Source organism: Elgaria multicarinata, chromosome 6, assembly GCF_023053635.1.
Source record: "Elgaria multicarinata webbii isolate HBS135686 ecotype San Diego chromosome 6, rElgMul1.1.pri, whole genome shotgun sequence".
In the NCBI taxonomy this organism is placed as follows: domain Eukaryota; kingdom Metazoa; phylum Chordata; class Lepidosauria; order Squamata; family Anguidae; genus Elgaria; species Elgaria multicarinata.
In genome coordinates, this window is record NC_086176.1 from 44,744,605 (window position 1) to 44,761,424 (window position 16,820).

Here is a 16,820-nt window from a genome sequence, read left to right on the forward strand (position 1 = left end):
CCCTGCAGCATGACTAAAGAAAAGTAGGATGCAACCCTTCCCCCTCCTTCCCCCAAAAGCCATAGAGGCTAGCAACTTTAGAAGAGCAGTAGTGAACTCATTTTAAAATATGTCTTAAGAAATATTTTTGTAAGCCGCCTTGAGAACCTTTTTGGCTAAAGGGCGGGATAAAAGTGCTAAAATAAATAAAAGACTAAAAACTAAATATGCTGTCCTGCATCATTTGTGATTCCAAATCTTAGTCTGATAGTCTTAAAAGTATTTGGATGCAGTTAGTATGTATAGTCTCTTCGCATCCTATATTCTAATAGTAAACTCAGCAGTATTAAAATGTTGACTTCCTCTTGAAAGGAAACAACAAAACTTACAGCGTATGGAGTATACTGGAAAGACAACATGACTGGTTTGCTTAAACCCTGAACAGGAGCACTGTACATGGTAATGTTTTGTTGCAGGTCCTACTTGTAGCTCTTTTAAATATCTCCGGCCTGAAATATATATATTTATGCCTGATGGCTACAGATAATCACTGATTTCAAATGGTAAAGCCCCATTTCTTAGACACCAGGTGTTAACTATTACACTGGTTTCAATAAGGAGATCAGAAGGATTCATATATTTCTTCCCCCAAAAGTCGAGTCATTCCAGTAGGATTGGAATTATAACTATAGAGGATAATTTGAGTGTATTTGCATCATCATTGTCTTATATCAACTATCTGCTTTGTTCCTTGGTTTAAGCAGAATGTCTCAAGTCAGAAGACTTTATAATGGTGATTGGTGTGTAGAGTTATGTTATATTCTCAGTAGAAATTATTGTCAAACACTGGGTAAGCACAATGAGAGGAAGTCTCTCCCTAGGAAATTGCAATCTTATTAAAATAGAGAAGAATCACAAGGCACAAAGATTAACTGATTTGGCCAATTTTATAGAAAAAGTGTGGCAAATTCAGAACTTTTAAGTGTTACCTAAATTAACGTGGAACGAAAGTTTTGGATAGCAGCCACATGAGAGTGAATACACATAGGTTCCCACGTGTGAGAATTACAAGTAGGGAATCTATTTGTGTCTGGGTGTATGCTTGTATCTTCCTGAGGAAGCAACAGAGTAAATACTGTTGATGTAGTCCTAATCCGCTTTTCCATGCAATAATTACTAATACCTGAACAGGGCTGCACGCAGCCTCCAAGAAGACATACTTTTATAAAAGTGTTGGAAAGGAGCATTAAAGGTCAATAATTGGCCTAAGGCTGCCATTCAAACCCATTTGTGGATTTGAAGGAAGGAAGTGATGTGAAACCTTGGCTAGGCCTAGGTTGCTCTTCACCCTGCCCATTATCAGCCTGACAATGAGCAAGGCAAAGTTGCCGTTGCCAGGGTGGAAGGAGGGGAAGCAAATCTTAATGCTGCTACAGCTCTCCACTCCATGCATCTGTCTGGAGCGAGCTTAGCCAATGACAAGTTAATTAAAATAAGTCTGGAATTGAGTTCCTCCTTAGGACTCTTGCCGTGTTTCTAGGCTCAGTCTCTTTGATGGTCTCTTTGCCTCTTACAGTTACTTAGGGATTAGTTCACCAGATGTTTTCCTGGCATAGAGCTGCAATGCTGCATATCTGACAGAAGGTTGTTTTTTAAAGGCACAGAAATCTTTCAAGGTGCAGGCCTAGAAAGATTATTCTCCCTTGGCTTCCTCACTTGATCCTCTCAGTACAAGAGGTGGGCAGGCAAGCTCTCTCAAGAGCCATGTTGGCAGGAAAAATGACTGGTGTAGCATTTCAGAGAGTTGGCCAGTTCAGTCCCAAAAGGCTGGCTTTGAGGAGTTGTTTCTTAGAGCCATTGTGGGAGGGGTCTCCCTGAAGATGCCTGTACAGCATGTGGCAGCATCAGGTCTACCTGACCATGGTGGTGGTGGAGATGTAATTTTGATGTCTCTTCTCAGATGATTCTTTTACCCTTGCAGGAACTTTAATATGTGCAGCTGGTGTCACCCATAGCAGGCCATATACGCTCAGCCACCAGTAGCAGGAAGGGGGCACAGAGAGTTATGTCATTGCCTGGCATAGGATTGGAAAGAGCCTTACAATTCCTTCACAGGGATATACCACCATAGCTGGGGGACTGCCTCTCACCTGCCACTAAGTAGAAAATACACTGAGGAAAATTTATAGATGTTTTTGTCTTTTCTGAAACCTGGAGAAGGTAAAGGAGAAGCAACTGGTCAAACTGGTTGGCTAGGTTTATTTATTGCGTTTATATCCCACCTTTTTTTCTTATTTAAAAGAACCCAAGGTGACCTACATGGTCATGCACCTCTCCATTTTTCCTTTACAGCAAACCTATGAGGTAGAGAGGCTTAGAGTCAGTGACTGGCCCAAAGTCATCAAATGAGCTTTATGGCTAAGTGGGGACTAGAATCCAGATCTCTGCAGTCCCAAATCGAACTCTAACCACTAAACCACACAGGCTTTTGTCACTTTTATGCCAGTCCTGTGCGAAGCACGATCTTGTAGGGGTCTTCACACTACAAAAATTCTTTAGTATTCAGCAATGGAGGGGGCTGTTGTGTAAACCCTGGAAGATGGTCTAGAAATACATTTATGTATTCGAAATACATAAATATACTTTGAACTGGTCTTAGAAGTAATTATCGATCTACACATAGTGAAAGAACAACAGCAACCAACAGCAAAACTCCTTTTCCCAGACTTGGCTAAATCCATTCCTATGGGAGTTTCAGGCAGCTGGTAACAGTGACTAGTTCAGAAGCAAAACAATAGATCCTGCCCGGTGACGAAGCCCTGACTATTGCGACTCGTTTCCCCTCCTAGCACCTATTGTACCCAGGCTTTGAACCGGTATTTCCTGTTCCACTTGCCAATCACTCATGGTGGGGGGCGGGGGAGAGAGAGAGAGAAACAAGGGAGGAAAACAGCCTGTTGCTGAGACTTAACCAATACCTAATGCTGAACGCGCCTCCTTTGGGAGTAAAAGGCCAGCCTCCTCTGAGTTAAAGCTGAAGACCCATTTGTTTTCCGGGGCTTTTAAATACTTTTGGTTTTGGGGGGGGATGCATTGATTATGGTTTTGTTGTCAACGTTGCATTATTGCTTTGGGATTATTTTATAATAAAAAGTGGGTAAGAAAGTTCGTAAATTACTACTACTAATAATATTTTTTCCACACAACAATGATTCAGAGTGGTAGATCAAAGTCTCTGTGTAGCGACTGGAAAGGCGAACAAGCAAAGCTCGGACAGATGGTTACATTAATAAACCCCGCACCCCACTCTGTCCCAACTCTTCCGCATGAGAGCGGGGTTTCCAGGCGGACCCGCCCCATCACCAGGCTCGCGCACACACCGCTATTTTCTTTGAAAGCGAGTTTAGCAGCTGGTGTGTGTGTGTTGCGTTTGCATGATCGTCAGTCTTCCTGACTAACTGCTAGGAGAAAGAGGTGTTTCTTTCTCAGGGCAGGTGCCCCCTGGGCTCGGATGGTGGTTCCACTTGTTCCAAAGTGCTCCGTCTTTTGCTTCCTGCCGGCGTCGCCCGAAGAGGGGCGTAGCTGCGCTCACCTGCCCGTTGCAGCCTTATAGGAAGCGCTTTGGATGAAACACCTCCTCCAACTTTGTTTTCCCTCCCCTCATGCTGAAACAGGAAACAGCCTGACTCAGAGGGGGAAAGTCCGCAGCAATAACCACACACCCTGCCCCCAGATATCCCAGGCAGCTCCCGGAGCGGAGAATCGGGAGGACACGCAGCAGCGGTAAAGGAAAGGAGGCGCGGTTGCAGCCCGGATCGCAGTGATCTCCGTGGGTGCTGCTGCACGTTCCGATTTCTCTAACTGCCGGGCGCGTCTCCAACCCGGATTATTTTCCACTCAGGTAACTTTTATTTGCTGGGAATATGGGCGTGGGGTTTTGTTTATTGCCCTATTTTTGTACCTCCACTGTGCACGGCACTTGTCTTATCTGATGTATTGAGATATGTATGGAAATAGTTGTGTGTAATGAGAGGAGTCGGTTGTGGGAGGTCGTATTGTAGAAGTATATTGACCTCTTCCAAGGGGGAGCAGGGACTCGTTTTCGGTTATTTTACACTCTGGCCTCGAGTGGTCTTTGGCCCGCCCCTTCAGATGGTAATATGCCTTACTTCACCTCACTTCAAATTGTGGTATCCCAACCGCAGTAGGAGACCCTGCCCTACTGCTGAGTTGGGCCTGCGCGGTACTCCTGTCCTAACACTACTACTCCAGCGTGTCTTTACGGAACAATCAAGAATCGGTTGAGAGAGAGAATGAATTATTGACTATGTTTCGAAGTTCGAACAAATCCTTACTTCCGAACTGGTTTGCTAGGCGATGTTCTGCCTGTCTGAACTTTGTGTCCCGCCCTTGGGCACGGCTGGGAGGGGGGTGGGTACGCGGACGACAAATTGGACGTGCTTCTGAGGAAATTCTAATCTGGTTCTAAACATCTGGTCCCCTAAATTCATAATGGGGCTGCCCTGGGCTAATCTTGGAGGGGGTTTAAAACTGAATCCGGATTATGCAGTTTACACCCATCTGTGCCTTCCTGTCCCCTTCCCCTCCCAGTGTTTGATTTTTATTGGCCGTGGTATATAATCAGTGTTTGGGTGTGTGTGTTCCGAGTAGGAGGCGCTCTTTCCTTCTCTTGGTAATGCTTCTCACCTAGGTAGGGAGAGAGTCGTTTGGTTTACAGATGAAGGTTTCTTTAACAGGATTAAGTGCCTATATGTTTCTGTTTCCATGCTAAGTACTTTCAGGAAAGCTGATGATACTCTGTAGGCGAGCGAGAGGGTATTTTGGTGAATCAGAATGTGTTTTTTGTTTTAATAAGAAGGCTTAGGGTTGAAGGAAGAGAAAGCCATGGGAACTTATACTGTCATGAAGAGATTGGCAAAAAACAAAACAAAACACAGAACAACTTTGAATTCCAGCAGTGCTTTTCAAGTTACACATCAATATGGAGACAGACTACTGGAATTCATGCTTCCTATGGCATTCATTGAAAGGCATATTTCCCTGTGTTCCTTGTGGGTTATCAGAATAAAACTTTAACGTGTCTTACAAAGTAGTCTTTATTGAAAGGTGGTGTGTTGTTAACATTGTATAAAACAAAAACATTTTAAATATTTTAAAATTTAAATAATAAATTATTATAGCATGCAATGCAACTCTGGAAAAGTTGTAAAGGGAAGGAATAGGGTTTTGCTCCAATAGTTATCTCCTTTTATGTTGAGAAGAATACAGTAGGTGTGTGTGTGTGTGTGTGTGTGTGTGTGTGTGTTTAAGACTTGCAGATTTTCCAGATGGCATTGTGATCTCCCTTTCAGTTATCCTTAACTAGGCTGCCACTTTAACCACACTGAAATATATTTATTTTTATTATAAGGTTTTATATCTGTCTTTTCGAAATCTCTCCTAGGGCAGCCTACACAACATACTATCAGTAATACTAGTATTATAAGTAATGTGATTGATGCATATGCGGTTTCATTCTGCAGTTTTAACTTGACCAACTTAATTATTGCAATCTCTACCTTGTAGTACAGCTTCCCTCAACCTGGTACCTTCCCATCATCACTGACAATTGCCTATTCTGGCTGGAGTTGATGGGAATTGTAGTCCAAAAGTCTGGAGGGCCCTAGCATCTTAACTACAAAACAACTTCAGTTTGGTGATAGATAGGAGTCAATGAGCCCAGTGGTCTTGGACCAGAGTGGTTCTCACCAGCTTCGATAATTGTTTTGAGAGCCAACCTAGAATTGATGCCAGGCATAGAATCATAGAGTTGGAAGGTTTCTCAAAGATCATCTAGTCCAGCCTTCCTCAACCAGGGGCGCTCCAGATGTGCTGGACTGCATCTCCCAGAATGCCCCAGCCAGCTGGCTGGGGCATTCTGGGAGTTGTAGTCCAACACATCTGGAGCGCCCCAGGTTGAGGAAGGCTGATCTAGTCCAATCCCCTGCTGATGTAGGAAATCCACTGTATCCCTGTTTATTTGCTTTCTCTGCTGATGATGTTTTTAGTAGTGTTGTATTTTATTGGTGGTTGCTTTCAATATTGTTGAAACTCTGGGATTTTTTTTTATAAAGGGTGGTTTTACATAGAACTTAAATAGGTGGGTATCTTGCCTCTGCTTGAAACCAGCAACAAAAGGAAAGGGCCCACTGCCTTTTGAGGCTGTCTGTGCCACTATCAAACAGTTCATACCACCAGGAAGACCTTCCTAATATTTAGTCAAGATTTCCTTTCTTATAATTTGAATCTATTGGTTCAGATCCTACTCTCTGGAGAAACAGTATGCAAATCTCTATCTCACACCAGAACTGCTGTTCGCTGTATATTTTAAAATTTTATTTATTATAATATTTCTAACCCACACCAAATCAATGGATTTCAAGGCAGGATAAAATTAATAAAAACAATGATATATATCTCCAGTATATAAAATCAGCAATAGTCAATCAGACTTGAGCTATGGTAAATGGGACCCAGAAACTTGGATAAATAGACAGGTTTTAATTTGGTGCCAAAATGAAGCCAATGTTGGTGCCAGCTGAAATTCAGAGTGGAGGGGAGGGCATTCTGCAACTAGGTTGCCAGATCTTCTTTTCTCCATATAATTTAGAGCTCCCAACAGTGGGGCGCAGAGGAGAGCCTTCTTGGCAAATATTAATGCCCAGGCAAATATACAAGCATTTATATTGTAACTTTGTTTCCCCTTCTACAGCTAATAGACGCACTAGGGAATTCTGCAGTTTTAGTAAATCTGTAACTGCAGAGTGGCAGGCACAACAATGACCAAGCCAATGTTGAAGGCCACTTTTTTTCTTATACTGAATCTTCCATCTTGTTCTGTTCTAGCAGGGGAAATAATTTAGATTGGAGGTGTAGCAAGAAAAGAAGGGTTAAATCCACCCCATGCTAAGCCTTGATCCAATTTGGACATCTAATGGCAGATGCTTTTAGCAACAACAACAAAAAGGCATACATTATGCATGTCAGATGTCACATCCTGTTTGGCCCTGAAGCTACTCTACTGATCAGAGAGTTTTGGTTCAAACCACTGCATTGCCCTGATCTCACTAGGCAATTTCTAACATACTAGCTGTACCCGGCGTAACATACGCCGTTGTAGCATATCTTAAAGTTTATTAATTAAATATCATCGCGGGGGCACGGGCTGCTTGGAAGCCGCCGATACAGTGGTGTCTGGCAGACCTTGGGGGCAGGGAGGTTGGGGGAGGGGGGCAGGTGTCCCCCTCTCCCCGGGGTTCCTGTCAGCCTTGGGCTGCCCGCCCAGCTCGCATGAGATTAGGCCGGGGCCTGGGCTCGCAGCAGGCGAGCGGCCACCAAGGGCCCCGGCCGTGCCTCGCTCATGCTCCGGACTGTGGCGCTGCTCCCTTCATCGGGGGTGGGGGGAGTGAAGAGGCAGAAAGTGGGGGTAGGATTACCTTAGAAAGCCCTGAGGAGTCGGGTGAGAGGCTTAGCAACCTGTATCAGCTGACGTTACACGTTGTTACTGTTGCTTAGCAACCTGTATCAGCTGAAGCCTTTACGGAAACATACCTAAACGTTTTATATATATAGATTTATAGATATAGATATAGATATATATTGCTAATTCACCTTATGGGATGGACATGATGACAACTAATAGGGTTTGTGCCCCTCTTAATTTTAGTAACCCAGGAGTTGACTTTTTGTCTCTCTCTCTTTCTCTCTCTCTCTCTCTCTCTCTTTTAATTATTGTTCTTTCATTCTGGTTACATAAGTAAAATAATAAGTCATACATTTACATTCAATTCCAATTTCCACCTGGTTTTAATATTGATATTTATTTATTTATTTAATTTATTTATTGCATTTTTATACCGCGTAATAGTCAAAGCTTCCTGGGCAGTTCACAAAAATTTAAACCATTCAAAGTATAAAACAAACAGTATAAAACATGATATAAAATACAATATACAATATTCATTAACTCGCTTAATATATTTTGTTTCATTATGTTAAGCTAGTTAATGAATATCAATATTAAAATCAGGCGGAAATTGTAATTGTAATTGAATGTAAATGTATGGCTTATTATTTGACTTGTGTAAACAGAACGAAAGAACAATAAAATTATTTCAAAAAGAGAAAAAAAAGAAAAAGTCAACTTCTGGGTTACTAAAGTTGGGACTTTCAAAGGTCACAAACCCTACCACTTATCATAATGTCCATCCCATAAGGTGGGTTAACAATATTTTAGAAATTCCCTAGTGAGGTCAGGGCAATGCAGGGCAATGCAAGTCAAAAGAAGTTGACTTTTTAGATTCCATCTTGGCTATGTCCTAGGGGAGGTCACTGGTTATCCACCCCAGTTAGGCAATAGAAGTTCCACATACAAATTATCACTTCACCAGTAGGGTTTCGGCTAGTAGAGGGCTTTAAGGCAGCCTTCCTCAACCTGGCACCCTCCACATGCATTGGAGTACAACTCCCAGAATGCGCAGGCATGTGCTGTTCGGAGGATTTCGAGAGTTATCGCCCAATCCATCTGGAGGGTACCAGGTTTGGGAAAGCTATAAGTAATAGTCTGCATATGTTTCTGTAGGGAAGAGAAAATGAACCCTGAACTAAAATATAACAACCCAAAACATTCCTGTTTGTAACAGAATAAAGCCTTGCATTCTACTTAAAGGGTATGTTCAGTTTTATTATACTCTGAGAAAAATAGTGTAGAGTTTGTTTTTGCTACAAAACAACAAAATGGGATAGCCAATTCTATAATCTGCAGTTATAGCAGAACTGCAACTGTCACATACAGTGTATATACTGAAACAATAGACATGCCAATGTTCAAGGCCACTTTTCCTTTTTTCTTGCCCTGAATCTTTCATCTTGTTCTGTTCTGGCAGGAAGCTTGAAGATTAGTTGAGGCAGACTAAATGTATCGACTCTGACATTCCTACCCTGCATATATTGGATGATTGCATGCAGCCTTTGCATTTAATCCCCAAATGCGCTGAACTTCGTTGAACTTTCAGCTTTTTAAGAATAGTGTGAATAAGTAAATGGGCCAAAAGAATCCTGAAGGAAGACTCTAATGAACATTTCCTCTTCTAACTGTTAATATGTGTGTGTGTGTGTGTGTGTGTGTGTTTTTAAATCTGTCTAGTCACCTGTTAACTACATAAAATAGAATTATTAAATGTTTTACCATGTGCAAGATAACAGTCTCAGTTTGTTTTGCTTTAGGGATGCATTTAGTTCAGCGTTTAGTTTATTAATTTATTTTTCTAACTTCTAAATGTAGCTCTTTGAAGAGTCCCACCTTCTAATACCTAGCAGCTAGCTCTTTTCTACATTAAAATACCCTCCTTCCCTCAATCTTTCACCAATCTTCTTGAAATTTTCAAGGTATGTAAAACCACATTTTTTTCTGGCACAAGTGAATTTCAGGAAGTTTGGTGAAACATTTTTGATTTATAATGGTAGAATGCTTTTTTTTAACCGTCCAACCTTAACTAAAGGGACACTACCGTATCCCTTTAAATATTAACTGCTGCAACTATGGTTGCCTCTAATTTTGAAGAATAACACTAGACCTGATTCAGATAATGAAACTTGTATGCAGGAGCCAGTAACATTGCATGTATAACTTGCTAGATGTATATCTGATTTGTGTTACATTGCTTTCATTCAGATGTGCTTCCGACTGAGTGCAGGTGATCAGATTGGATGTAAGTACTAGAGCTGCATTGAGGCTACTCATTATGCAGGAGTCTCCTGATTATTGTGTGATACAGCCATTTGAGATCCTTGTGATATAGGGCGGGATACAAATGCCTTAATTAATAAATACATTTGAGAATCCTTCACTGTAGGGTGCTTTGTTACTCAGAACTCTAGTGTTTATCAGGCAATTCACCCAGTCATGGAATCCTAACCACATATTGCTGGTAAAATGATTTCTGCTTCCTTCCTTCTGTTAATCTCTGCATTCTTAATCTCTAGGCAGTTGTTAAAATATTCTGTATGTTTAGTAACTATCAGGATACTAGTATGCTCAGAAGGAAAGAGGCATAGCTCAGTGGTAGAGCATTAAAAATAATAATAATAATAATAATAATAATAATAATAATAATAATATGCCTTCAAGTACAGGATCCAGTTATCCAGGAGGCCTAGTCTACACTGCAACACCATTACCATGATGGGGGAGGGGGGAAGAGGCCAAATTGTAAATCATGCGTGAGAATTTGTATAGAAACCTATTTCTCTGTATCTGTAGACCTGGTTCACAAGATCACTGCAGCCCACCATGGTTCATTAAGTGCAGTGGGCTGCAGAACTCACAGATATCAGGTTGGCAATTTAAACACCTGCCTCATTACGTGTGATGAGCAAGTTGTTTGAGTGGTTAACAAGCCATCCAGAACTCATGACCTGTTTTAGAGTTTCAGTTTTGGAGTTACTCCAGCAACCCACCCTACATAATGACAAAGTATGTTATGTCCCTGCCAGATCCCAAAAGTCATTATAGGACTTTTTGTCAGGATTTGAAAACTAGGACTCCCCCAGCCCCAGGATTTTTAAACTCAAATCACAAAAAGGGGCATAGTTTAGGAAAAAATAAAAAGGCCCATTGTAGGCCATGGCATAATTTCAGAAATGCAGAAAATGTAATTTCAAAATTAAAACAGAAACTTCCCCCTCAGGACTCATGAGATTGTCTGTTTGGGATGGGATTGTGGAATGTGTGTTGGAAGGGCCCTATGTTACAAGTTTGTACTTCATGCACACCCAAATTATATTTGGGGCTTGTATGCTTTTCCATACAGAAAGCACAAGGTCCTGTTAACAAGATTTCACCTAATACCGTCAGGCCTCAAGTGGAGGGCAGTTGCCACTTTTTATTTTGCCTTATCTTTTAGTTACTCCGAATATTGCCCGAACCAGTAGAGGTGTGTGTGTGTGTTGTAGCACTTCTTAGGTTCAGAATAATTTTTGTTGGGGAAGCAGTTTTATACAGTTTGTTAGTTCAGTGTGCTCCTTGCAGTAATATGGAATGAATAGAAGCCTCCCAACGGTTTTTTTGTGTAAAAAAACCAAACACAAAGGAGAACAAAAAGGTGGAAGAAGGCAGATCAAGTACCAGTCAGCCCATATAACTGCTGGAATTAAAAAGGTATGCAGGTAGCATCAAAACACCACCAATATATACTAAAAGCATCTTTGGGGGCAGTGAGTTCCTTAAATTAGGCATTGCTATGGAGAAGGCCCTCACTTGTGTTACCACCAGTGAACACCTGATGCTAGTGTAATGCAGAAAAAGGCTTTTCCCCTATTAAATGAATGGACTGGCTGATTCATTAGCTCCACACTAATAATCAGCTTTTGCCCTGGACAGTGTCACTGGACTTGTCAGGAATGTTTGGCCTATGTGAACTTGCCCAGGGGCCTGAATGTTCTATTTCAAAAGTGGACAGCCCTGGGTTTTGCTCAGGAAACCAGTTATTTTCAGCTCCAATTTGGGCATCCCTAGCTGGAGAGAAACACCTTGAGGTGTTGGAAGCGGGTTCTGCTCTGGTAATGGTCTTACAAACAGGAGTTCAGCTCAGGAAAACTATGAGTTACTAAAGATTTAAGAATGCAATACATCACACTGTTAAAATCCATGGGGTTTCAGAATGCTTAGCTGTGTGATGGATTGTACGCTAGGATTAACTGTGTCAAAAGTGTGTTAAGTAACTATTTGCAAGAAAACCTAGTCTAAGAATGCATCTTCAGGTAATCTCGTTTGAAGCAGGATTAGATGGCACGTTGAAAGAAATGGATCAGAAGAATATGCTATGCCATGCCTGAGTTTACCATGTAACTAGTCTTATGTATTATCTGTTGCCAAGCAGGGGAAATATCCAAGAAATTACCTAGGTGGGACTGCACAGTTTCAACCCATGTTCAAAAGGTTTGGGGGCACTTAGCTTCTTTAGATTACTTTGAAAGACTGTTCTTACCATAGTTCTTAAATGCCTCTGCAGGCACTAAGACTTTGTTCTCCATTGATTCCAAACTATATAATATTATTTCCCAAGAATGTGCAAGTTTAAAGAGATTTCTAAATGCTTCTAACAAGAGCAGGAAAGCAAGCTATTCCCCCAACCCTCTTTCCCCACTTGTATATGGTTCCCTTTACTGGATCAATACATCACAAAGTATTTTGTTTTAGATGAATGAGTTTTACCTTTATTTTCACTCCTTGTTATAAATGTTCAGATAGTTCCTATCTTAGTAATGCAGCAAAATTTCAGAGGGGAAAACTATAAAAGGAGTGAAATAGAGGTAACACTAGTTCATTTAAAACTAAATAGCATGCAAATAGAATTCCCCTGCCCCCAAATTAGTAGTATCCTAGTTGCCTGCGCACCACCGAAACCCATGTGTAGCGCAACAGGGAGCTAGTGGTTGTTAAAGCAACCTGAAACAAGTGGAAGCATTTGCATTCAGAACAGTTCAAGTCAGTGGAGTCCACAGAAAGGAGCTCTGATGACCCTGTCTCAATCCAGAAGCTAGTGTTTCCTCTCATTTATGGAGTTCCTTGAAAAAGCACTAACTCCCCTGTTCCACAAGCAATGAGTCCCACTGACACAATGCAATCGGTGGGGGTGCAGCAGGCTTCTTTGATACTACCCAATATGTGGTACGTTTACTCATAACCTGGTTTGAATTTTCCTTAGAGTAACAATATTCTTTTATTTATGAAAATCTGTGTTTTCTGAATGGTGAAATGTTATGCTTACTTACAGCACATATGCATTTGGCTTTTGTTTTTACAAAAGTCATCTGACACTGCTTTCTAAATGAAGGACTATTTGAGGATAAACCCTTGCTTTATCTAGCTTTTGTGTCAAGGTAGTCCTGAAAACATTGTACTGATTTGCAATCACATTGTAAAGCTCCCCCCCAGGTGCAATAAATAAATAAATAAATAGATTAAACCTTTTTATAAGGTTAAACCTTTTTAAAAGGTTTTTAAAAGTATATTTTTATGGTTTGTGATAGGCTGTTTATAAGGCTTTCACATTCACCTGGCTTGTAAGTAATACTAAAACTTAATTTAGTGACCATCTTGAGGAGGAGAATGGGAAGCATTTGCTTCTGTTTTCAACCAAGTGCGATTTATCATTATGTCCAGACCGAGAACAGTGGTTAACATTAACTATGGTTTATGTGAACAAGTCAGAATTATTAACCATGGTTTGAAGTTGGCTTATTTGAATGAACTATAGTTAAAAGTACCCATAATTTGTCTGGGTTCCGGCATAATGAGATACAGTTGATAGTTAACAGAAGCAAATGCTTTTGAACTCATGACCATTCTGGAAGAGGAGAAGGAAGAGGACAGCACATGAACACAAGGTTCGTGCATGTAATATTAAACTATGTTACATCTAAACATAATTCCACAATGAGAATATCAGGAAAGCAGGATAAACTCAACTTTGGCTTGCCACCCACCCTGTTAATATGTACACATGTTCTGAAACATAAGTATTATCTTTAGGTACTCCATTTGTGATATGCTTCCACTGCCCCTTCATGCTGAACCATCTGCTCACCCTCTATAATAGCAGAATGTAGCCTCTTATCATGCCAAAATAGAGTACGCAACAAGCAAAGGGCAAAAGGCACCAGGGAGCACTGATGCCAGAGGTACCCGTAGGACAAGGAGTAAATTTAGTAAGATAAATGGGATTACATGCTAGTACATGGGATTATATTCAAGTAAGTCATAGTTGATCAATCTCTGAACCGTGCAGGCAGTTTCACTCACAGAGAGGGTTGAAAAATAAAACTACATTTTAGAACTGCATTGTTGTGGTTAAACATCAAAATATTCTGCCCCTTTTCTCCCACTTCCTTCAGTTTTAAGCCCAGAACAAAGTCTTCATAAATGGTATGAGGATTCATGCCTAGGGGCTTTTAAAAGTGTAATGCCCATCCCCCACCAATAATGCTGAAATACCAGTTATTTCTCATTGTTTGTTTGTTTGTTTTCAGTACAAGAAAGTGGTGATATATTAGAATCTGTTAACTGGGAGGAAAATATATCTAACCTGTGAAACACTTCCTAGCAATTCTTTATATGAAAGACTCATTTACACAGAAATGACGACTGGTCCACGCATGGCCCAGGTCTGAGTGTTCTGCACATAGTGAGGTGTGGGAGTACACTCTGAGCTCATGTGCCCCTCCTCCTGCCATGAACACAGTTTTTAGTCTGAACTGGGGATTGTACATGCTTATGTGTATGTTCATTCATGTAATCTGCTTGCCATAAAAGGTTATGTAGGTCACACAGATGAAATTTAATTCATGTAGGACTGCATGTACGCCTCAGTTCCCACCATGACACCATTTACACATATCTTTGCCTGCCTGCGTCACTCTGTATCCATGGCTATGTCCACCCCAGTCCTGGCAAGTATAAAGTGGTCTGCCTGCATGTTCATCTTGGTGCTGTGTCTCCGTATTACCCGTATTACCCGAGCCACATCCAAGTCTATTCTGGGGTGGCCAGTTATGCATTGCCCATAACAAAGAAATGCATCCCTAAAAAAAGAGGACAAAAGAAGCCACCGGTTTGCATAAAATTTACATATGTTAATTTATATATATCGATGCAAATTTAGAAATAATTCCTATAATAAAAAATGGAGAGGCAATGCTTCCCATATTAGGCAAGGTTGTGACCACGTTACCTGTGTGCCTGTTCAGCCTGCTGTCCAGGTGCTCACTGCTGATGGGCAAGTCCAAGGCCCCCCATGTGCTCCGTCCATTCTTATTGTTCCTTATCTTTAAAGCAGACTTATACTATTTGACAGCCCTTCAAATAGACGACTGTCCTCTGTAAAATAGTGCACATGACCTGCCTAGTCTATTGTAGGGTGCATGTATGATGCGGAGGCTCAGTCTGGTGCCTTGCCATATGTAAAAACTACACATGGCAAATTCAGATTATTTCTTCCTGAGGATTTCTCTGGGAAGGGAATGCTTCTCCTGAGGTTCGTCTGGTTTTTTTGTGTGAACAATTTAACTGTGGAAAGTAGCCTTTGTTTGCAAAGTTGTAAATACATTTTCTGTAATGCATTTGTAGTTTATATTTCTACAGGCAAAATTCCTGTTAATTCGATGCAAGGGCAATTTGGGGGCCATCTGATCAGAGGACTCAGATTAGAATCTTCAGTCATTTCACAAACAGCTAAGGGAAAAACTTTGAATGAAAGCAGAGTATTCAATTTTCCTTTTGTTGGCAGGTGCTGTAGATCAGGGGTGGGTAGAAGGTAGAATGGGATCTACTGATAGCTTTCTGGATGCTCTGAAATAGATTGGCAAGGATTTCTGACTCCCACCTGTTTAAAACAGCAGCAACTGCATGACTTCCCCACCCCACCCCATTACACTTGGAAATGAAGAAAGCTTGGGGTAACAAGGAATGGATTTGCTGGCACCTAAAACCAATTCCTGGGCTCAGAATTCTTTCATCCTAAGTGCATTTCTTATACAGCAGGTTCTGGTTACTAGTAAAAACCAAAGTAGATCCCAGAAGCCAGAAGTTTTCCAAACCCTGTTGGTTCAGATGCCTACCAAGGTATGAAGCTCTTAGGCCAGCCACTCTCTCTTAGCCTAGCCTACCTTACAGGGATCCTCTGAAGATAAAATGGGAGATGGAAGAACCATGTATGCCATCCTGAGTTCTTTGGAGAAATTAAATAACAAAAACATTAAAATAGCTTTCAGTTGCTTTTTAGTACTGCCAATTAGGTAGGAAAGCAGGATTATGTACAAGTATCTTTACTGCCTTTTGGAGTGCTCTTAACATTTCTGGGTTTCTTAAAATACTTTGCACAGGTATTGAAAAGTAGTGTTCATGTATGTAGTGTATACCTTCAAAACTATTTTTCCTGCTCAGCATGTATGCACTTGTGCATGGTATTTATGCCTTACTTAAATCTGGTGATATATCTAGGTATTTCGGTGTGGTTCTGTTTTGTTTCACTGGCTTCTCCTTGAACTCAGGAACTGTCAAATTTTGTTTTGCCTGAAGGAGCTTTATTGATGACTTTTTAAAAAACTTGAGCAATTCACCTGGAAGTGCCAGTAAAAATTGCCATTGGTGCATAGTCCCTTTTGCCTTTCTCAAGGTATTGTGAATAATCTATGTGACAAAAGTAACCCAGCATCCTAAACTCGTCACAATGATTAGGAGAGACCTTGCAGATTTCTAATGAGGATTTTAAATTGAAGATGGTAGAAGCCTCCAAAATTAATGTTTTGTAGATTCATCCAGAATTCACTTAACGTCAGTAGACCTGGCATTCTGCTGCCATCTGATTTCATCCCTTTTAGTCTATCCTTAAGCACCCTGATTGTTTAATGTATGTTACTCTACAAGCAAGTAGATTTTTAAAGATTTTACTCTACATCAAGTAGAAATCATGTTGTTAGCCCACAGAAAATTTTAGTAGCCTGCCTGTTTGTCCACAGAAAGTTTTAATAACCTGCCTGTTCACCTATGATAGTCATTTATGATACACATTGGCATGAAAGTGGTGATGAGGAAAGAAAAAAACAACCCTTTCCCCCAAAAGACCCAGTGTGGCGTAGTGCTTAGAATGCTGGATTGGGAAGACCTGGGTTCGAATGCCCACTTGGCCATGAAGCTCACTGGGTGACTTCGAGCCAGGCACTGACTCTGCGCCTAACCTATTTCACATGCTTGCTGTGCGGATAAAATGGAGATGAGGAGA